The 23,870-nt window shown below is 42.0% G+C and overlaps 1 protein-coding gene across 1 annotated transcript in view; it reads left to right on the top strand.

The window, feature by feature from the left end:
* ANKH (ANKH inorganic pyrophosphate transport regulator) overlaps positions 1-23,870 on the top strand; it is a 96,548-nt gene that overhangs the window by 25,002 nt on the left and 47,676 nt on the right. The gene's annotated exons all lie outside the window — the stretch shown is intronic.

Below are 23,870 nucleotides of genomic sequence, written 5' to 3'. Positions count from 1 at the left end.
CTTAACTCCCAAGTATCAAGTCCATCCTACTCCATGTCTCCTGGAGTGTTTTTTCCTGCCTTTCTCTTGGACGATTTCCTGTGGCCTCACCTATTTCTTGACAATTCGATCTCTCCTTTCAGAAGAACTTGTGGATTTTCAGTTTACAAGTAGGAGAAAGCTCTCTCTCCCATGCTACCCCTTAACTTGCTACCTCATAGTAGCTTAATTTGTAGACATTGTTGTCATATGCCACATCCCCATCTAAAGCTCTGAGGAAGACAGGAAAAGTGGTAAAGAAATAATGTGTTCCTTGCCTTGCTTCATTTCTGGCATGAGACAGACATTATTATGCTTTTGAGGGCCACCACGTTCTCGTTATTGGTACTTTAAAGGGAAACGTGCATAGAAATGGTTATGTGAGTAGCATGCTTGAAGTATGTACTGAGATAAAAGTGTCTTCCTAGTCCTACCAATTATTTGGTATCTCTTCAGTGATCTCAGTGAACAGTGGATTAGAAAAATATGTTGAGTTGTGTAACAGAGCAAGGGAAAGACAAAGATCTTTTGCTTGTATGATTGCTATACTGTTTGTGAGTGACAGCACAAGCTGCGTTAAACATACAGACTTCATCATTTGTAAGCATGGATGTTTTACAGGTAACTTTTTAACTTCCATAGTAGTTTAGAAGGGCGTGGGAATAGCTTCACTCAGCTTTACTGCTTTTTGTATGGAGGAAAAGAGGAAAGCAAGGTTCATAATTTCACAATGCAGGAATAAGCATTCTCTGCAGACTTACTATTTATTTTTTGTTGTTGTTTAAAAGACAGCAGTTGGAGCCAGTTATTTCTCTTTTACCAAACCACTGTTGATTTCAGCAGCATCCGTGAGGTGAAAATGATACCATAAATACATCTAAAAGGAGAACCAAGTCCTTCAAGTCCACAGCTTTCTCCACACAATGCAATAACCGTAAACTTCACAAATTATTTAGATTTGCTATATATTCATTCAGAAATAGCCAAAATGCACCGCGTGCTTCAGCACTGTCTCACAAGGAATCTGCAGGCAATACTGTCGTAGTGTCAGTCTGGTGCTGGCACATGATGACTGTGACCAGATGCTCTTAGTGCTCCACTGACTTCAAAGCAGCTTTGTGCACGCCTCAAGAGATTATTTCATGGTCAGGCTTCAAGGCACTCAGTGCCGATCAAGTGTGGTTGAATGTGCCGCAGAGGCAGAGTAGCAAAAGGCACTGAGTATGGTTTATGGATCCAGTGTCAGGTGAGTGTGTTCTTGGGTCACAGCCCAGGATACCAAAATCCATATTTTGTCCAGCATGATCCAAAGTGAGTAATTTCCCTTTTTTCCATGCAGCCTTTCCCACGGTACTTCCTACTCATCTGTACTTCTGTGCACCTTCCTCCAGCACCTTCACCTACCTCTGTTCCACTTCCCTGATGTCCCTTGTGTATCAACTGTTTGAGAAGCTGCTGGCCTGCCAGTGCTCTGGACTGCTCATTTGCAAGAGCTGACCAGTCTCATGTTTTCAGTTATCGAATAATCTCCTGAATTCACTACGGACATCCATTTCATTTCAGTGAAATTAATTTCATAATCTACAGTGACTGCTCCCTGGCAAAGTCTTAAGGCCTTTGCTTTCCTCTTCCCTTTTTCTTTCCTTTAGTCTGTGTCACAGTTCACCGCTCTTTACTGCATATGCTGTCCCTTGTTAGTATCCTTGCCAAGTTTATTTTATTCGTTTATTTCGTTTTCTGGTGTAACTATCTGGACTCCTCTTGTAACATTTTGTAATCATACCTGTTTTCACAGCTTTCTTATTGGGTACTGCCTGTTGACTGTACATCTGACTTCTCAGCCTGCAAGACACAAAGCATCTGCTCAATACACTGATGCTGTATTTATTACCCCCTCCAAAAAACAAATTATTTCCTTGAAACAAATATTATCAAAGGAGAGTAGAGACTGAGTGGAACAGTCAGTAGGAAATACACATCCAAATGAACATACTTTGCAGCATGTCTCGTATATCGTTCAAATACTTTTTGGCATATGCAAAACCTGCCCAGGACACATGGCTCTGCTACCTTGCCTGGTGTCCAGCTGACTGCCCCTCCAGCCCCACTGGCTCTTCTCCCTCCCCTAGCTACAGTATTTGTGTTGACATTGCAGTGGCAGTGCCTGGTAACAGGATCCTGTATTTACATGTACAGCAGTACACGGCTCTTGCCCTGGCCCTGCTCTCAGTGTAGGGCCTCTTGCTCCATACGCTGATCCTCTGCAATTATTTATATGATTGATAAAGAGATTCAAAATCTTGTTGGAAACAGGGTAGGCCACTGTTGATTTTAATTTTATTGAGTTAATATTATTCCCAAGTTTCTTTTTGTCAGTAAAAAAACATTCACTCTATTAGTCTGGGTAGAATTCATGGGCATAATCAGCAATTACAAGCAGATCACAATTACTAATTCACTACAGCATTCTTGGAACATACTGTTTCCGTTCCTGGATTGTTACATTGGCATTTAAATTATTAAAGCTGCATAGTAACAGGTTATAAATTTCCCCTGGAGGACCTGAAGCATTCTGACATTTCTATTAATGAAAATACTTCAAAAAGATTTTAAAATAATAATAATAATAATAATGATGATGTACTGCAGGAGCATGTTGACCATGTTACCATGCTAATAGGTTAACTACATGTCCACTCAATTTAGGAAAAGATTAGCAAATTTAAAGAGAGCTTGTTGGAATGCCTTTGAGAGCATTTTTCATTTCTTCATTCAGATACGTATGTACTTATGTAAGCATCTCAAGCCAAATTCAGCCCTCTTGAGTTACTATTTTTAAGGAGTGTGTTAGGATTGATTTAGTACCAATTCTTTTGCGGCGTAGCTCCAGCTTTTTGGGAGAGACCAAAACGAAGGCCTGCCTGCTGAAAGAGAACAACCCACCATGCCTGGGTTCCCCAGCGCAGGGATAAGGAGAAGGTTGGGAAGGTAATAAATACTCTGACCCGGCATCAGCTGAGTGGTGTAGGCTGCCTGGTGCTGCTGCTAAGAGCCTGTAGCAGCTGGGTGCCTCACTCTCTGGAGGATTCTTGGAGAAAGAAAAGACTTGCTCTCCTAATTGCACTGAGGAAAAAAGGAGTGGAGTGTCAGTTTGAGTATACATTGAAAACACAGATCAGTCAGTGTGATTTGTTTGATGTTTTTTTCCAAAAATTTAACACTGCAAATGCTGAATCATCTGGGCTTGTCATTATTCTTGTCACCATTGTTTTTAAGCAGACCAGCATTCTACACATAGTTTTTCTTCTTTTAAATACCTTCACAGCACAGAAAGCAGATTATTTCCTGTAAACATAGGTGCATGTTTTGTGCATATGACTCTTACCTCAAAGAACACCTCAAATATCCTTAAATACCTCTGAGGTAGGTTAGTAGTTTTTCAAGTGGTGTGAAGAAGGAGTGCATTTATATTATTAACACCAGAGCAGCCTTCTAGTTGTCTGTCAGTGTCCACTCAGTTGTCCGTCTAGTCTAGCAACTCCTTCTGACAGTTATTAACATTTGTTAGAAGGTGGTGCTGAGGGTTTTTGTGGAATAATTTGTCCACTGGGGAGGTTTTGTTCTGTTTTCATTAGTGCCACAGCAGTGGACATGGGGACTCACATGCTCTCATATTGACAAGGAGGATCATCATATTTGTGTAAAAGTTCTCGTACTGCTTAGCATCAGTTTCCTTTTATTCTGTAAAATTAAAAATAATAATAATAATAATTAGGATTCGGATCTGAATTTGATTAACTCCAGTTTTGTTAAACTTGTATTATGTAGAGGCTTGCACAGACCTTTTCTTTTGTAGACTGCACTCAGTTATCTTTCCTTATGAAGGTGTCTTTTTCCTCCTGACTGGGTGCAAAGCCTCCTCTAATTCTCTGAAAATCACAGTTTTTGCATATATAGATTGAATAGTCAAATCTACACAGTGGAAGTCAGCATGGGGTGTTCTTTATTTCTATACTACTGTTGCATTTTCTACTGTGTGGTTTATACACGCTTAAATTCCCAATGCACATTGCAAAGATGCTATTATAATGAAGGTCATGTAAGTCCATGGCTGGACAAAAGAGAGAACCCACTTTCTTCAGGTCAGATCATGTCCTTAAAACCCCAGGTGATGTTTTTTCTCCATTGAACAGCTCATCCTTCAGCAAGATGCTGTCACTTGCTGATCTTTCTTTTAAATACAGTCTCTGCTGCTTCCCACTGCCTCTATTTGAGACCTGTGTTTTTCTCAGCACTGAAAGAGCTACAAATTGTTTTACCTTTAAAAACAGTATTTAAATTAAATTTAAGAGAAGCAGATGTCACTTTCTGGTGGGGAACAGTCCTTTTCTTTTGCACATGGGGCCTTATTCAGTTTATGTGATGGTTCCCCTTATGGTGTTTGGGATTTGGATCAGTAACCTGGGAACAGGTCATAATAAAGGTTTTAGTTGTGACAAGCACCACTAGCATCTTACTTTGTGCCTTTCCTATAAGGTTATGCTTCCAAGCTGTTGTGGCATATGCAGAAGTGATTTAAGATGCCTGGCTGAAAGGTGCAGCTTTATCCTCCAGGCCAGCTGTGTCACACTGCTTGTCATTTATTTTCTCTCTTCCTTTGTCATGTCCCCGGTAACAAGGCTTAGTTATACGGCAGCCCCGATCTGACTGCACAGAAGTGCTCGACCAAGGAAAATTGATTCTTACCTTTGCTGTTGTCAAAGGATGTTTCTATTAAGCTAGGTGTAATGTAATAAATTACAGTGGTAGATATTTCTAGGCAGAGCTACCTTTAGGTATAGACTCCATACCCTGAGCAGTTTGCATGGAAGGTGCTGTTGTTTTTTTCCGTCATAATTTGTATTTCAGCTGCGGGTGCAGAAAGATCAATTTTGGCTCCTGATTTTCCTTTTTTTTTTTTTCTTTTTTTTGCTGTGTCATTGCACTGCTCTCTGTTTTTCAGACATCGTGCCAAACTCATTATTAATGTGGTGTCAGAGGAGAGCAGTAAGAATTACCAACAAGAGAGACTAAAGCAAGGTACGGTTTGCGAATACTGCCAGCAAAGGAAGGAAATTCAGTTCTTCTCCCACTTCAATCCAGCCAGTCTCCGGGCAGAGTTATTCATGCCATTTCCCCTCCCCAGCTGTGTTAGAAAAGGTGTAGCAGCAGCACAGCCTTGCCTGGGAGTCGCTTTCTTCCCGTAGCTTTTTGCACGCACTTCACAGGATGGCTTCTTAGGAATGACCCTTTTTTAATACCGTGGCCTCCCTTCATGCAGTTCAGCTCCTGCAGCTGCAACACGCATATGACAGAATAACCACCATAATAAATGTAACTCCATCTCTCTTGTTACTGTTGCGTGCAGTATTCCCTCCTTTTGCCCCCTCCCCCCTGCCTTTTTTTTTTTTCCCAGAAGGAAAGCAAAGCATAAAGACCAGCTGGGAACCATGTCATCATTCCATGTCATTTTTCTAATTAGACCTTAGGATCCTTCCAGGAGTCTCCACAGGGTTGAGCCTAATCAAAGGCTGGAGATGCTGTGGGGAAGCAGTGTGTTCATTCAGAGAGTGTGCTTCCCTCCTGACACTGCTGGTGCTTCCTTTCAGGTCCTTTTAAGTAGCCTTTTAAATCTCTTTCAAGTATTACTGCTCTTTTAGCCTCCCTTTTTTTCCTGCTGCTATCAAGCAGCAAAGGAATAGGAAGTCTTAGCAGTTTCTTCAGAAATAGCAATACCAAGGGGGAAAGACTGAGAAGCAGCAAGACTTGTAAAGAATATCCTTCTTCAGCCCAAGGATGAAACATCTGCCTACTCATCTTTAGAAGGAAACTCCAAAATGAAAGCCAAGTCACCAGCAGGTTCCATACATTTATATTCAAGCTGTATCTTTTGAAGCACATATGTTTAGTGTAATGCCGGTGGTACGTAGATTTGGGTCATTTTGTATGACTTTAAATAGATATTTTTGAACAGTCAGTCACTGGTAGGAAACAGCAAAAAAGGGAGAAGAGTCTCATATTTTGAACAACAGACAGTAAGATTAGGGCTCAGGAATGGCTCTTACAATAAAGGACAAGAATCCTATGTGGACATAAATAGTAATAGCCTTTCGTGTTAGTTAGTAAGAGGCTCCAGCCTTTAGGTAGGGCCAGTTCCCTGTTCCCTGTACTGTTAGCTTGCTGCAGGAGCCCTGTTTAACCTGTCAGCTTGCATAAGATGCAGTTTTTATGCTGCTGAAAGGCGGAGTTGGTGTTAACTACAGTTACATTTTAAACAGAAGAATTCCCGAAATAAATTCTGACTTTATTCTTATATAGCCCTGCTGTGCTTTTTCACAAAGAATACAGGCTATATGCTTTCAAACTTCTTCTAGGTAAACATGAATCAGCAAAGCCACATATGCTTTCAATGAGACAGAAAGTTGTTGACAATATTTTTCTTTTTTTTTTAATCAAAAAAAGGCCCAAACCCAAGTTTTGGCAGGCACAGCGAGAGAGTTTTTTAAATTAGCGTTTTAAGGCATCCTGCCATCTTTCTCAGTGTACGCTGCCTTCCTGTTTATGCCCTTCACTCCCCCCGAACCCACAGCGGGGAAAAAGGGCTACAACTAATTTCAAGCCAGCCTACGGAGAAAGGTGGGAGATTGAAAGTAATTTTGTGGTAAGTACACACGTCCTGCTTAAAAATAAATAATTTCTCTCAGCAAGGCCTTTTTGGCTTGCTGAGCTTCCAGAGAGTGTTCGGGGCTATGACAAGTTGGCATTGCTGCTGCGGTATCGTAGCAACTCCAGCAAATCAAGACTGCGCCCTCCAACAATGAATCATTCATTTAGAAACCTTATCTTCTCTTTCCCTTACATGTGAAAGATATATTCCTTTCAGGAAGAAAATTTATAGCTACCATACAGACGTGGGCTGCGCGATACCTCGTGGGGTGCGTACAGGAGCTTTGGAGGGATTGCTCAGGGCATCGCTTTCTGCCAAGGCAGGAGTCTAAAGAAGTCTGGAAAAGGCAGCAGGGGTAGCTGTTGGGATAGCTGCTGCTTCCCAAAGCTGCTCACCTTCAACCTCTGTGTTCTACCTGTCTCACTGAAGGGAGTTAAGATCACATCATTATATCCCTTGGTTTGTCGTCTTCTGGTAAGGTACATGTGAGCCAACACAATGTACCTAGTGAGCCAACAGCAGAAAGTAATGATACTGCCAAGTTAGTTATTAATGATCTGCCTCTAACAAGCATCTAAGCTATAAGCAGGGGGGGGAAAAAAAAAGTAATTATTTTCTTATGAGGAAATCCCAGCTGAGCACATTGCTAAGAAACGTATCAAGAGAGTCAGCTTAAAACACACTAAGTCAGATTTCCTAAAAACTACAAGACACCTTTGAAATCAGTTAGATGGCTGACAACCTTCCTAAGAAGCCATCTGAACAAGAAAGCTGTGAAGAAGAAAAGTGCCTTTCCAGACCAGTGTCCAGTTGATGGAGTTAATAACAGCATCAGAGTGCATGCTTTCTTTTTCATTTGATATACAGATTGCAAGAGAGGACTTGGCTTAGAACAAGTAAGCCAATTCAGATAAATATAAATAAAGACATGAAATGTCTTTGAACAGTAAGAAGGTATAAAGTTATTCCAGCCCTTCAGAGAAGTAATAAGGTGATTTGATTAAATTAATAAATACAGGGATATGTCATACTTAGGCCTGTTGACAACAAAGTAAATAATAAAAAAATGGCTTGGGCATTCACCATAATAAAATTTTATTACATTTGGCATTTTCTAAAATGGTTGGTTTTACCAACTCAGCTTTTCAAAGTTGGCAGCACTTCAGATTCAAAAATTGAAAACATGCACTTCAAAGGGTTAAAAAAACCCCCAAAGTTTAAAGTTTTAACAAATCAACAGATATTTTTGTCATGGAATCATAGTATGTGCTGGGTTGGAAGGGCGCTTAAAGATCATCTAGTTGCAACCCCCTTGCCATGGACACCTCCCACTAGACCAGGTTGCTCAAAGCCCCATCCAGCCTGGCCTTGAACACTTCCAGGGATGAGGCATCCACAGCTTCTCTGGACAACCTGCTCCAGTGCCTCACCACCCTCTTGGGGAAGAATTTCTTCCTTGTATCTAATCTGAATCTACCCTCTTTCAGTTTAAAACCATTACCCCTTGTACTATCACTACATGCTCGTGTATAAAGTCCCTCTCCAGCCTTCTTGTAGGTCTTCTTTGCTTCAGTGCTTCTGAAGCACTAAGGATGTTATGTTTTGGTTTTTTACTTTTAACTCAGCTGTGGCAAGTTTTTAGGTAATGCTCGTTTAAAAAATTTACTGGATTTGAAAGAGAAAGTGAAAAAAAAAACTTGGCAAAACCATTTCCTCCATATATGGCTGAATTTATCAAAAAAAAACAACAAAAGAAACCCCTCATTTCCCCTTTCTCTGCCTCCAACTCTCCTACCAGAGCTGCACAGGAGAGCAGCAATGAGTGCATTTAAAGGGTAGTTTCATTAGCAAGTACCCTCTCTTTTTCATTGGGCCTGATCATTTAATTAAGGTACTTTACGTGGAAGGGCTTGATTTCTACTTAATCACAGTGCGCTAAACTTTAAACATAGCAACTATTTGTGCTTTGTTTTAACCATGCAGTAATGGAAAAATAAAATGAGCTCAATTGCTCATTGTTGCCTTAAAGAAGCTTCAGGTTCTCTGTTACACTTCACCGTGGAATAGGATAATAGACAAGTGACAGATAAGCTTTTTTGAAAAGTACATGGAGATACCTCTCAAAGCTATAGTGTCCCAGTTTTTTTTATCTGAGGGCTTTTTGTTCCTATTTCAAGGTGAGGGAAATAATAAATGCTGAAAAAGTCATGATCGGGGTTGAGCCTATAAAAACCTTTATAGCAGTTGAAAAGGACTTATACTGCGTGCAGAACTACTCAGATATATCTCTGGTTATAGGATCATCACAGTTGCAAATCCAAATTTCAGCCCTTAGTTTATTTTCTCTCCTTGCCATCATCAGGAGAGACTGGGAACAACATTTTCAGTTATCACGATGTCTTCATTGAAAATATATATGTGCTAGGCAGTGTTCAAATATAGAAGAGGCACTCCCTATCCTAGCAGATCGGGTCTTTGAGGAGCAAGGAGATTAGAAGAAAACACTGCAGTGTTCATATAATAAATAAAGCTGTGGTCTGGCGTCCGATTCCTTACAGTTACAAGGTGTATGTGCATTATTTTCTAGTCACCATCATGAAAAAAAATACACACTTTCTAGGGAATTGCTTGTATCCTCACTCTTCTTTGGCAAAAAAAGGGAGAGAGGTTTGGGAGGTTAACCTCTAACAGAAGAGTCTGTAGAGGTATGAGTGTTCACTAGGGAAGGAGGCAAACCACCTCATTTTCCATTTCAGATCTGCTCAAATTGTTCAGCTGAGTTTCAGCCTTAGTTAAACAAAACTTCAGAGCAGTGGTTTAAGCCCCACTGTTTGGCTTGGCTCCCAGATTTGGACTTTGAAATTGTTCATAGTATAATTCTGTTCGCGAGTTTTTACTTGAATGTGGAAGGGTGTTTTGTTTTTTTTTTTTCTTTTAATTAATGTCATCCTTTAGCTCTTGGCTATTACGACATCACAGTCCTGAACAGAAGACATGTAACACTGAATTTGTCTAGCCAAAAGGGGGATGCAATTTCTTTCTGTAGAGCTCATGGGACTGCCTTAGATCATTGTATTGTCTTCACTTAGAAGAAGTGAATACTCTGTTCTCTCTGTCAGATATCATTTGAAGCTATTGAGGCTTAACATCTCTGGGGAGTAGAATGGGAAGTTTTCATTCACCCTCTGCCAAATTGGCTCTATCAAAATTTCAGGTTTGCCATTTGAAGTCATGCCTGCCCTCATGCCCAGGAAAAAAATGAAGACACTTTCACAGGCTAAACAAAATCTTAGTCTTAATGACCTTTTCCTTGTTATAGGAGTGCTTGGACTATGGCCTCTGGCCTTCAAGTGTAGTATCAGATTTTTCCACTCGTGTGCTGTGAGTACTTAGTCATCAGGAAGTACGCTGCCAGATAAATCATAGTTCTGCCTTTCTTTTCCTGTTGTCACTTTTTAGTACCATTCTTTGAACTGTTCCTGTGCTGATGAGTTTTTGAGCAACGAACGCTGGGGAATAAAGTTCAGGATTGCCCAGTGAACTGCTCACTGCTCATCGTATTTCTTCAAAGGACCGAAAAAACTGAGGACATACACTCAGTTTTTATTACTGGCAAGATGTCCAACTTCGCTCCTCCTTCCTCCAGACGTTCACAGGATGTTTATGTCATTCACTCTCTCAGATACGCAGATGTACAATGCTCCCAAAGAGGCAAAGTAAATAAACTTTGGTTCATTGACTGGCCTGTGGCAGGAAGAAGGGAAAACTGTGAGAAACCTTTCCACCTAGGTCTGTTTGACAAGAAAGAAAAAGGAAAAAAATACAGGAGTTGCTATCTTCAGGAATTCAAGCCTTCTCCCCTGGAGTATATTAAATTTAGAAAACATATTAACGTACCGCAAAACCCACAGGACAGATTTCAATTGACTCCACCTAGATTTTGGTGGCAAAACATCCTGGCCACATAAACCAACAGAGCATTTTGTGTGGAAATGTTGGCTTCAGCAGTTATTACTCACACATCAAAACAGAAAGATTTATTTCATTTTCCATTTCAGTCCTCCTCCATCTTATAACCTCAGGAGGAGACCTTCCTTCTTTTCAGTTTATCCAGATGCAAATACCTATGGAAAGTACAGGGCACTGAAGAATCCTCCCTGAAGCTTCCTTATTCTGTGTTCTTCACACGGAAGCTTGTTGGAAGGGATTTCTGAAGCCAGAGAGGACGCTTGGGGTTCACCTCTGAAGCCTCTGCAGCTGCTCCAGAAAACAAATTCAGGCACTTTAATGATCGGGCATTTTCTCTAAGCTTGTCCCAGTATACTTGTTTTCTAAAAGTAATAGTTTAGAGCAGGTAAGCATATTGGAAGGGACTATGGCTTTAGGTAACCATGCTCTGTTGCCCTTGAAGATAAAAAAATATTATGCAAACAACAGAAAGTCAAGCAAAACTGAATTATGGGGGGGGGGGGAAAGGAGGGCAGCGAGTATTTGGGATAGAAGTATTTCTTTACAGTGGGCTGAGGTACCAAAATAAGCAGGGTCTTTTTAGTTCCTAGATAGCAATTTTGAGCAAACCTCACATCATTTTGAGGCACAGTAGTTGGCTCCTATACCTAGCTGGTATTGGAGGTGTCATGCCTTTACCCATCTCGTACCCACTTAAGTATTTCTGGGATTTAAGCAGGGGAAGAAGGACACAGATCCTGTCACACTGAAATAAGCTTCAGAGCCTGTGCTCTTCCAGGCTTTATTGAATGCAGAGTCCTCATATGATGTTTCGCTTCTAAAAAATACAACAAAAAGTCCTTAATAACATTTCTCATTATCTTGGCTTGCAGTGCACATAGAGTTATCTCCATTATATCTTTTAATATATATTCATCTGTTCTGTTTGCACATGTAGTCGAATAAAAACAGTTAGGCTGATAAAGTATCTCCTTCAACTGATGCTAAAGGAGATGACTTGGGGCAAGGCTAATAAAAGCTGAAGCCAGCATGATGAAAGAAAAAAGGAAGCGATACCTCTAAGTATAACAGTATTGAACGGTGCTGGCAGGCTGGTGTGACGTGAACGCCTTGTACAAGGAAAGAGGAGCCGGGTGCTGTGGTGGCTGAGAGCTCAGGTAAGATGGGCTGATGCAGTTGTCACCCATCCCTCACTTACAGGCTGCTTTCGAATGGCTATAAATTTGCCCTGTTACTTGTTGAGGAGAAAGAGAAAATGGGGAGGCAAAGAAAGAGAAAGCTGTAACCAAAGTGTGGGGTGACAGGCAGGAAAAAGCAAGACTGTCAAAAAGCAGCCCCCCATCAACCTCCCCCTACATAACAGAGCTGTTGCACATACACACCAGGCTTTCAGCAGCACTGAAACATGCTGCCTCAGAGGCTGGCACAGCTGTTCTGTGTTAGAAAACAGCTGGAGAAGGAGGGGAAAACACTTCTGGGGTGGGACCTGGAGCAGCTAAGTCAGAGTCAGAGCTGAAGTTGTCCTTGGGAGCATCCTCCGCAAAAAGAGGTGAGGCCCCCTCAGTTGAAAGCTGGATTTTGGGAATGTTTTTTCATGCTATGTGTTGTACTGAAAGAGGGGGTGAAAGGGGAGAAGAGATCCAAGCAACATTAATGCCCATGGAAATGATTAAAAAATAAGATGCAGCCACCCCTTTGGTTTTCCAGGTCATGTTTACCTACCTTCAAGTGCACAAGTTACATATTGCTGTAGGGGATTATGCCACATATCTTTTTGCCCTCGTTACTTCTGGAGGAAAAGCAATTTTCTGTTTCAGTGGTCAGAGAGCTGCCTCCTAAAGTACAGCCAAAATGTATCCAAGTCCTGTTAATACCCATTTGTTCTAACGCCAGCACCGTCTTCTGAGTTAAATGGTTCTTGTCTGTTTTTTCCATCATGGTTATGTTGAAACAGAGCAGCCTCTCATCCTTCCCTTTGCTGTGGAAAACAAGCTCTTCTGGTTTCCTCTCACTTGATCAGGTTTCTCTGTACCCCTGGATCAGCTTAGTAACCTTCCACTGAACTGGGGATGCTCTGAAAGCCTCCTTGATCTGGGGCAGAGTTATTCCTGCTGTTGTCTTAACAAGGCCTTAAAAGAGCAAAAATATTTCGCAGTCTCTACCAGAAATGCCTCACCAGACCCATTCTCCAACTGCTTTTGCCTTTTTCCATGGCTGCATCACACTGCTGGTCAGACATTTGGCAATGTGTTAGTACTCCCAGTCTAACTGATGAGTTCCTGGCTCATGGCAGAAATTCTTATTTGTCCCCAGTATTTGGCTTGGTGTTTTCTACTTCTTTTCATCCCCTTTTTTTAATTACACAAGTCTCAAAGTCATCTGTGCTGGTAATGCTTACCAGATTTGCATCCTTAGCATATATAATCTGCATATTCACAGTCTTTGTGATGTGGTAAATGAAAATTAATGAAAATGCTAAAGAATATCAGCCTAATCTTTAGGAGTGCTACCAGTAAATTCCTTAGAGGCCGGTGCGCCTCCTTTCAGCTTTGCTGATTGCATTTCTCTTTGAGCCAGCCCCATAAGCATTTCAGACGTCCTCTTCTAATCCATGTAATTATTCAGTCTGATGAATTCTGCCCTATGTGATACCATATCAGATGCTGTTACCTAATCAGATTGTACAAACATCAGCATGACAATTTAATTAAACCCCCTGCAATTTCATGCACTGGTTCTTTCAAAGGTTTGCAGTGTAGACTGTCTAGCTGTTGTTGTCTGGACCCTGCATTAAGCTTAGGGAGCATGGCTTCAATCCTCAGCTTTGCCTATGTTCAACATCACTGCATTTGGCAATTGATTTTGGAATTATTTTTATTATAGTTTGAACCATTTCAAGTGATAATAGGAGGAGAATGCTCTGCCTCATTGACCATTTTCTGAAGCATTCGTCATTACTTTTTCTCCCATGTAAGCACTGCTTGAAGATTCCTTCCCATTTTTTTTGTTTTCGCTGCTGCGATACGTAAGCCTAGTTGTTTACTTGACGTGGGCAAAGTATGTAACGCGGTCAGAATGCACTGGAGTTCCAGAGCCAGCAACACTCCCACAGACCCATGCAAAGGCGTCCATGGCAGACTGGGATTTTTTGCAAGCTGAAACTGGCAGTCCTGCTTGCCACTGACTTGGTAGTGTTCCACCATGAGATCCACCGTTGCCTCGAGAATGAATTGTACGTGTACAGCCAAATAAACTTGTCAAAGGAGCATTTGCGATAGTCATGCATCTTTGTTTCCCCCTCTGTCATTACTGCTCTTGGTAGAGATGCAGAGGTAGAAATGTCTGCTGCAGTGGAAAAGGGAAAGATAACGTCTCTGCCAAACAAACGATAATGACTCTGCAAATATTTTTTGGTCTGAAGTCTTCAAGTCTCTTCTTCTGTAAGCGTAATAGGCCTTTCCTCACAGCATCTTCCAAACCTGTCCTCACCCTCTCTTCCACATCTACTGGTGCTAGCAACAAATTGGTTTCCTATCACAGGCTTCTTGGTGAACAGGCAAGCTTGGTAAGCATGCAGAGTCCACGTTGCTGAGCATCCCAAAGAACTCACTGACTTGTTACCAAATCAATAAACCATAGTGTCCAAAAATATTTTAAATGTCATGAAGCATAAGGACTTAGACTGTATGTACACCTTCAAAACAGATAATCCATCCCTGCACTGTCCTGGATTTCACTTTCCTCTTTTGAAATCTGTTTATCCCAAACTACTTCATCTTGATGGGAAATCATAATCTTCTATGGCATGACATAATGCTGGCACTGAAATAGTTAAGAAATGTATGATATTGTTAACATCAGGTTCTCTAGGAGCAGGAAAAAGAAAAATAACTTCTGGTTAAAGGCAGATTATTGAAATCCCCTCTAGTACCAACATGATTAAGGTACTCTGGTCTAGGTCTGCTGTAGGCATGCTTTGCAGTTTATTAATTTACTGTAGGCAGACAATCCAGCCTGCTATCAGAAGGCTGGAAAGCCCCCTGGCGAGGGCATCCAGAGTGACAGGGACAGCGGCTCACTCAGCAGCCCACCTGGATCCCCCACCATAGCTGTGTCACCTGGGCTTGCTTCACGGAGCGTGCAGTCATACAGTACAAGGCCTTGTTAAGTTTGTGGGTGCTTTAAGCCACTTTAGTTCTGCCGGTCTCCAGAGAAGAACGATAATCCTAGTCTGAAACAGTATTTTTAAATGAATCATAGAATCATTTTGGTTGGAAGAGACCCTCGGGATCATCGAGTCCAGCCATAACCTAACTCTAGCACTAAACCGTGTCCCTAAGAATCTCGACTAAACACCTTTTAAACACCTCCAGGGATGGTGACTCAACCACTTCCCTGGGCAGCCTGAAATAAATAAATAAATGGCATTTATACAATTCTTTCATCATAGCACAATGTAAACTGTGAAATACTCCAAATAAACATTGCTCTGAAATATAATATTTCCTGGAAGATTATAGCACTTTTGTGAACAGCCTTGCAATATCCATCATAGGAATTTGGGACAGAAAGCAAAGTCTTTTACTTAACTGAAACTTCAAGACTGTTTCGCCTATCAGCTGTAAAAGCAGCATGTCCAAATCACACAGAACAAGACATGTTCTTTTCTCATGATCACAGGTAGCAGGACTGAGAGGCTATAGCACCCTTTCAAATATACTGCCTTGAGACTATAAAAATATTAAATTCAACAAAGTCAAGCTTAGCATCACCACTTCATGTAGAAGTGTACCGTTCCTTCTTCCTATTGCTGATATAATTTCATCTGCTTAAGTTTGTGACGGTGGGCAGGATGAGAGGGGGAGGTCTCAACACTTGTTATGTCCTTCCATGTCTTCTGGTAAAACACCTGGGGAAGCAAAAGCACTTAAGGGAAGTTATTCCTCAAGGAAATAAAACACATTTTGAGTTGCACTGAGCTCAGAGGCTACTGGATGAGGTCCTACCACTTGCATAAAATAGCATTTTAAGTACATTTACTTATCATTCATGAAACATCAGTTGGGAAAAAAAGCTGATGTTTCAGGTTATTATCATGGTACTTGTTGGAGCCCTGTATTAAGAAGTCACAGAATCACAGAATTGGCTGGGTTGAAAAAGACCTCAGAGATCATCAAGTCCAACCCTTGGTCCAAGTCCAGTCCATTTACTAGATCATGGCACTAAGTGCCATGTCCAATCTCAGTTTAAAAACCTCCAGGGATGGTGAGTCCACCACCTCCCTGGGCAGGCCATTCCAATGCCTGACCACTCTCTGTGGAAAGAATTTCTTTCTAATATCCAGCCTAAATTTCCCCTGGCAGAGTTTAAGCCCATGCCCCCTTGTCCTATTGCTAACTGCCTGGGAGAAGAGACCAATCCCCACCTGGCTATAACTTCCCTTCGGGTAGTTCTAGAGAGTGATGAGGTCACCTCTAAGCCTCCTCTTCTCCAGACTAAACAACCCCAGCTCCCTCAGCCTCCACCCATAGGTCTTATGTTCAAGTCCCTTCACCAGTCGTGTTGCTCTTCTCTGGACCCGCTCCAGCACTTCAATATCTTTCCTGAACTGAGGGGCCCAGAACTGAACACAATACTCCAGGTGTGGCCTCACCAATGCAGAGTACAGGGGAAGGATCACTTCTCTTGTCCTGCTGACCACGCTAGTTTGGATCCAGGACAGGATACTATTGGCCTTCTTGGCCACCTGGGCACACTGATGGCTCATGTTGAGCTTCCTGTCAATTAGTACCCCCAGGTCCCTTTCTGCCTGACTGCTCTCCAGCCACTCTGCGCCCAGCCTGTAGTGCTGCAAGTTCTATTATAAACTTCTAATGAAAAAATATAATTAATTTTTTTTTTTTAATGTATATCCTTGTTTCTTTCCCAGAGATGCTTCTGACAGCACCATTGACTCCTCCGACTCCTTCAGAACCCTTCCAGCCCATCAGCTGGCCCCTGCCTACACTGTCTGCAAGGGAGAGTGCTTCCCCACTGCAGGCAGCAAGGCCAGTGCTTGCTGACTGACTGTCCTAGTGCTTCCCATTCCCAAGAAATGAGTGCTGATCGGAGAGGGTCGGCAGACTGGGGTGTACCTCCCCGTACCCTCAGCTTCACAGCTAACTTCACTAGCTAACTAAAGGCTGTCACTCTGCCAGGCCCTCTGTCACTGAAATGCCTGGTGTAGGGCTGGGACGTGGACTAGGCCGAGTGTTTGCATGGCGGGTCTCGTTACACGGGCATGAGGAGCGTCCAATTCATCCCCCCCCACAGCTACCCGTCGTTTAGTAGAAAACTTTGGGTTTTACCGTCATCAACAGTATATCCACTAGTGCTGTAGATGTTTCTCCAGAAGTCTGAGAGTAGAGGGGGAACACAGCTGTGATAGCCCAAACTGGGGCTCAAGAGGTGATCCCCAAACTGCAGATCAAATAAATATCACGACTCAAAGGAGTTCAGACTGTTCTTCTTTGTCCTTTCCTGTTTGGGTTTCAATATAAGCATGCAACAGAGCTTCAGAGTAGAATTGCCTTTTAATTTTGCAGTGCCTATAATTCAGGGCTCTTTGGTTATAAATCCCCCTAGTTTCAGAGAGAAAAGGCTTAGTCTACTAGATACCACTGTGACAAGCATCTGCTTCCTCAAAGGCATCTTTATTAAAAGGAATCAAGATAGTCTTGTGAGGGAAAGACACCACAAAAGCTCTGTAATAAAAAGAAATACCTTATTCTTCTTAAAACCTTTTTATCAACTGCAGCAGCTTTGTTATTGACTGCAAAAAAGAATTTATAGTATTTGAATATGTAATCGAGTGGTTCTGTCTTTTGTTCAGAGTGAAATAAGTCATATAGGTAAAAAAAAAAATCTTCCCACAGGTTTTAACTGTATTTGTTTAAGAGATTGTTAATTGAGTTACAGAATTATTGCAGCTCTATTCCTACTATAAAATAAGATTTTGGCACTCTTGACTGGAATTGACAAATTGTTCACACTGGTAGCTTAAATTTGCAGTGACAGCAACAGTTCTTCTCCACTGTAACTTTAAGAAAGGAGTTTCTCCAATACCAAACACTAAAATGAGGTTGAAACACAAAGTCAGGTCTTCCGAAAAGATAACACAGAAATAGTAAGGGAGTTGCCTCATAGACAATGAAATAGGCATGAATAGATTGTTTCCTCTACTTCTAAGTTTATGAAAATACAGTCCTTTTCTTGTGTTTAATACAATTTGGTCTTATACCATGGCAGGGCAGGAGGCAATTTGCAGTGCTTGTAAAGCTAGTTAAGCTGTCTGTGATGAGACTGGAGACGTAAGAACGGCTGGAACCCACCTAGGTCTGGCCTGACTGGCCGGCAGGGGAGCGAGCACATAGCAGCCCCTTGCCTGGGTGAGGGCTGCCGGGGATGTGGCCGAGCAGGGAGGGGATGAGAGGAGGAAAGCGTGAAGAAGGTCTCACAGCAGCGAGAAGCTGTTTTCTGTCTGCCTACTGCTCTTTGGTCGAATGCACGTTGACCTTAAAGAAAGCTGAACATGGGACAAAGGACAAACCCATTGGGGTTTGCATGTTACCCACTAGCAACAGGCATTGAGGTTTATTTTCGTGGGGATCGGGCTCCAGAGCTCACTGGGGGTTAAGAGTCCTGCCCAACACTGTGATCATGGTGAAGTAACCAATTTTGGGAAATTCACTGCCTGCAGGAAATGTGGGGTGACCCAAGGGAAAGGCTCTTTTTGGATCATCTAACCTTGAGGTTAGACTATTCAAGAGAGGTATCATGTCACCTGCCTTCACTTTGCACTTACCACAGTCACATTTTTGATTCTTTGGAGGCAAAGGGTTTCAAATAGAGAGATTGGAAATGTGCAGTATTGCTGAAGTCTAAATACCTGGAGTAGAGAACTATGCTTTTCCAATTCTAGTAAGCTGGTTTTCAACATCCGTCTCTTTAGGATCACCACTTCCAAATGACAGTGCTTTGGAGGATGATCCCACAATATTCCTACAGCTCTTAGACTGCAGTTCCTAAGCTAGGAACTTCTTGCATTCCAGCCGACTATAACCTGTTTTTACCTCCAGTTATAAATTCCTCCTTTGAGACGTCTGAGCAGTAGGAACAATTTTCTTATTCTAGCTTTCTCAGAACAAACATATTAGATTATCAGCAGGAACATGACCAGAGGAAACAGCGATTAAAACCATCACACTGCATTATCTCAAATAAATTTTTCTTTTCTTTGCAAGCATACTTTCCAGCTTTTGTTGCAAAATATCAACCAGCATTGACTGCTTCAAAATATTTCAGATGCTTGCTCCCACAACCACTCTACAAGGTCTGTTCCAGGACATAATTTCCCTGATGTCCAAAAGAATTTATTTGTCAAGACCAACATAGACTAATTTGTTCCTGACTTGCACCTGGAGGCTCGGTAGTCTTGGTGCCTTCCTGGTGCGTACTTCCCAGATGTGTTCCACGGTGGCTGTGGATATCCTCATTTCAGTTTTTGTACCACCCAAGTCGAAACCCAGAATTCTGTCAGGATCACCGTGTGCTGTTGGCAGTGTGCCTGCTTCTGCAGTATTTGTATTCTGGTATTACGTGCCACTCCTACAAGAGCTTCAGCACTATATTTACCCAAAGATGGTGTGCCCATTGCAGTCCAGCTGGTGTCCTTAGCATCAGCACATTTCAGAAGCTGTTTTGGGAGCAGTTAATGCTTTTGCCTGACTGCCCTTTAAGCCCGAACAAAGAAAGCCCAGCAGCCTCTAAGAGCTAGAATTTCACCAGCACAGAAGCTGGAGCCCTTAGAAGAGTGATGATAAGTAGAGCATCCACTGCTTTCTATCGTTCCATCTCATCATGCTTTAAAAATGAACCCCATTTTAAACTGTGTTGTTGAGCCCCAAGAATGAAGCCAGTAGAGTTTCTCATGCTGCACTTTTCCAAGGACATGCAAACACAACATAAGCTATTTACACCCACGGTTTCAGAAACTGAAGCTGAGCTGGAATGTGTCCTTTGTTTCCACTTTATTTCTGGGCCCTACCAGGGTTCTCAGTGAAGTCAGACAGAATGCAGGCAGTTTGGGTAGATTATTGTAGAAATATACCATGTTTGAGTTTGTATCCTGCTCTGCAAGTTTTCAAGGTTTGTTAAGGCAAAATACAGCTAGTTAGAGAGACCATCAACTTATGCATGGTAGCGTTGGTCCTTTTATTTTTTTCTTCTTTTTCTTGTACCTTGTATTGTACTTTATCCTCTGGCATTGAAGATTTCATCAAAGGATAAATTTTAATCCATTGTTCTTTCCGACAGAGAAGTGTAGTGAAGAATTCACTGAGTAAAACTAGCTACACTAGGAAAGCAAGCCAGCTCAGTTTTTCGATCCCCACAACAACAGTGTGACACTCAACTTGACTCTCTCCCCTCAGTGAAGATCTTGGGAGGATGCCCATCCAAAGCCAGATTTGTATTTCATATTACAGCAGCTCAGAGGTGAATTTTAGCTGTGCTGAATTAAATTTTTTACATCCTGCACACTTCCCTGCATATCAGCAAGAGGACAAAAACCCAGGTATGGAGAAGATAGACAAATTGCATCTTCGCCGACTATATGAAAGTGGGGTGTTAAATGACTTAGAAAGCAGAACAAAACTGGAGTCAGGGCAGGGCGACTGTGAAGGGAGGTTGTTCTCTAGGTGAAACCTCTGCACCGTGTAGCATACTAGCATGAGAGAACGGTAGATAGTCTGTCTTCATTGTGTTTTCTTACCACTTTTTGAAATCCAGAGTAAGGAAACCCATTATTTAGAACCAGCGTCTCAGAGAAACTGCTAGGCAAAATTACCTCTTGTGCTATGATGTATCAGCATCAGTTTCATTTAAGCTGGGAATCTGTCGGTGCTTTGCTGAACATAACAAGTCAGGGTCTTGAGATAATAACTTTTAACTATGCAATTCAAATTGAGGAGTTAGAGGGAGGGGGCTAGTAAAAGAATGTTCATTACTATGGAAGGAATCACTTTTAATAATGGATCATCGCATCAGGTCAGAAGGAATGTAAGAATGAGAAAGGATGTCAATAAAGATAGTTTTAAGGTTGGAGTTAAGTTTTCTGTGGGCACAGGGCTAGGTGAGCATTGAGCCTATATATCAAATGTCTCATGATGGCAGGTGCTCTGTTGCTGAAGTTGCCTGTAGAGCTGCTGTTAGACAGCAGAAACCATTTAAGAATTACTGCGATACCGTGTACAGTTTTAGTGGAGGAACCCATCCACTGTGTGTTTGATCACCTCTTCAACTGTAAGAGATTTAAATATATATATTTCTTTTAATTTGGATTTTAGAAACCCAGGAGTAGAAACCTCTGAAGTTAGACAAAACATCGGATTATACCACACATTTGGCATAATCAAGAACACTCACTTCTGGTTAAGGCTCACCCCTGCCAGACACATAGAAATAAAAGTTACAAGGCTTGCTGCAACTCCATGGGTGTTTCCAAATCTCCTCTTCCCCGAGGAGAAGGCTGCCTAGGTACTGCCTAAGGAATTCTTAGCAGAAGCATTAGCCAAGGACTCGGTGAAGATGTAACAGGATTCATTATTGCCAGCCATTTAGAGGTTATTCCAGCGGACTGCTGGCTCTAGGATGTGTCTGTCCCAGAATATTCAGAATTAATGCTTTTTTTGCCTCCCTCTGTGACTTAGATGTTCCCAAGAGGTACAGAGGAAAAGCTTGAAATATCAATACATTTTCTAGTTCTCCTTTTTATTATTGAATCCAGTAAGGACAGAATGTATCTAGACTGATTGCATTTCAGATTAATTGGTATTTTACATGTATTTCCATTACCATGGAAAGCCATTTATTATAACAGCAGCAATTGGGCTCCCAGCTGTCGTGAGACCACATAAGCAACAGTAATCAGGTTCTCCCATGGCCTCCTGTTCTTCTAGGTCAGAGAGGGGATTTTCAGCTGTGGTCGTGTAGAAATATTACTGTGCTTCCCTTTGTGAAATAAAGGGGATTTCAAAAAGAGTGCATGATTTTAAGAGAAACCTCTTAGGTATCTGTGCTCCATACAGCCACCGCCTGGAAAAAAACATGTGCAATAATTTCATTGTGAGTTGACTTGTTGACTTCATGTCAGTGGATACCGAGAGAACCAGTTGAGCTATTTATAAAAGGAAATGTTAGCGAGTCCTGTCAACACCACCTGCAGGAACCAGGAGAGGAGTTCAAGGTTCTCAAAATTTAGGCTGAGGGAATAGAAAATTTGATTTTCTGAGAGAAAAGAATCACTTTAAAGAAAGTCTGCCTTTTCTCCTCTCTGTCTCCCTCCACTCCCACATCTTTACCACCCACTTCCCATTTATTTCAAACAGCTACAACAGGTCAAAATCTAGAGGCAGAATTACCCGTTTAGTGAGCCTGTTGGTTTCTGCAGGTATTGGAGTATTGGAAAGTGCTGTAATAACTGGAAGTACTTCAAAGTGTGTTTTGTAATAATTTCACCAGCCCTTGAGAAAGGAAATCACTGTTCCTCTCCACAGTTTATTTCCAATTCAACTCAATAACTTTAATCTCATCCTAAGAAAGCTGGTAAAAGAATAAGAATGGAAGGGAAAGAAAAACAGGTAAAAATGAAAGGTTTTCTGACTGACATTATGGACTTAGTTTACAGTGGGTGTTTCCAGCAGCAGAAACACCAAGTTTGTATTTAGGCTGGTGATCTAGGTGCCCTCTATTTGTCTCTTCTAAGCAATTAAGACATGAGCTAATCTGGCAGCTGTACACTTGCAGTCGCGGGCACTCACACCTAACAAACTCTGCTTTGTGTAGCCCGGACTGTGGTTTGCCCAGCTGGCAGCATGCTGGAGGGAGCAGCTGCTTAATGATGGACCTTAACCAGCCGTGTGCCCTGCTCCTGACACAACAGCTGATGGAAATCACAGGCCTCAAATATGTTCTGCTCGGCTGAAGTTGGGCAAAGCCCTAGAACATAAGTAACGAGTCCGTGTCAGGCCTCGTGGGGAGGTGAAAGCTAATGGACAGCAGATAATGGCATGGTGCACTAAGTACACATACAGGTAGGGCTGTACTACACGTTCAGGGACAGCTGGACAAGCTCCCACCTCTCAAGTCAGGCACAGAAGCCTTGTTTGATGGTTATATGTATTTTTTGTAATCATAGTAGCTTTGGCATATACTTTATAGATTGTTCTCTTTTTTTTTTTTAATTTTCTTTTGGACATAGTGTAGTACTGAGGAGAATGAAAGACCGAACTGCAGTTGTTTGCCTTTCTTCTTCCTAAGCCCTGACATGTGACAAATCAAGAATTTTGTGCATTTGCTCAGCGGGGTTCTTACCTATCCTGTCTGCAGTGAGAGAGAGAGAACATTTATCCAAGCTGAATGAACAAAACCTGCAGACACTTGCTTCAGTTTGCTTTAGCCTTTCATCATGTACAAGTAATGTTCATTAAATGGCAGAAACTCGGTTGCTTTACGTATTTTGCCTGGCAGAGAGATGTCAGGACTCTTCCAGGGAGCTCCAAATGACCATGGGAGCTCCACCAACAACAGAGGGCTTGCAGTTTGCAAGCGACACTTAACGCTGGTCTGCTGCGGACTACTGATAAATGTGAACTACGCTGGGGGAGGGAGTGAGGGGCAGACACCAAAAGTAGCCCCCCCTAATTCTGACATTTCCACCTTTTGAGCAATTAACTTGTGCTGTAGTCATATTTGAAAGTGATTATAGGAAAAAAATCTATTTTTGCACAGTGTCTTCCCTTACAGCCCCATTATCTGAAACTGTTTCGGTCCCATCGTGTACATTTTCACTGAGGCTGAACTTCACCACCTTCTGCAATCAAAAGAGATTGAACAGCTACCACTGAACTAAGTATATCAAGGGATTATTTCCAAAAGCGATCAGCTGCTGATTTAACAGGAGGTTCCCCTCACAGGGCATCCATCTTGTGAGGCTTCTACTTCTTTGTTACACCAAACCCCGAAATACCTGTTTGCACAGCCATACGCCAATGAATTAACCCACCCTTCCCAGTTGACTACCAGTTCTGACTGTGGCAAAATTAGTAATTCTAAACAATAGCAGCAGTCAGGTAATCTC

The sequence above is a fragment of the Streptopelia decaocto genome, assembly GCF_964273445.1.
Source record: "Streptopelia decaocto genome assembly, chromosome: 2".
Taxonomy (NCBI): domain Eukaryota; kingdom Metazoa; phylum Chordata; class Aves; order Columbiformes; family Columbidae; genus Streptopelia; species Streptopelia decaocto.
This window is presented reverse-complemented; position numbering and strand designations above follow the sequence as displayed.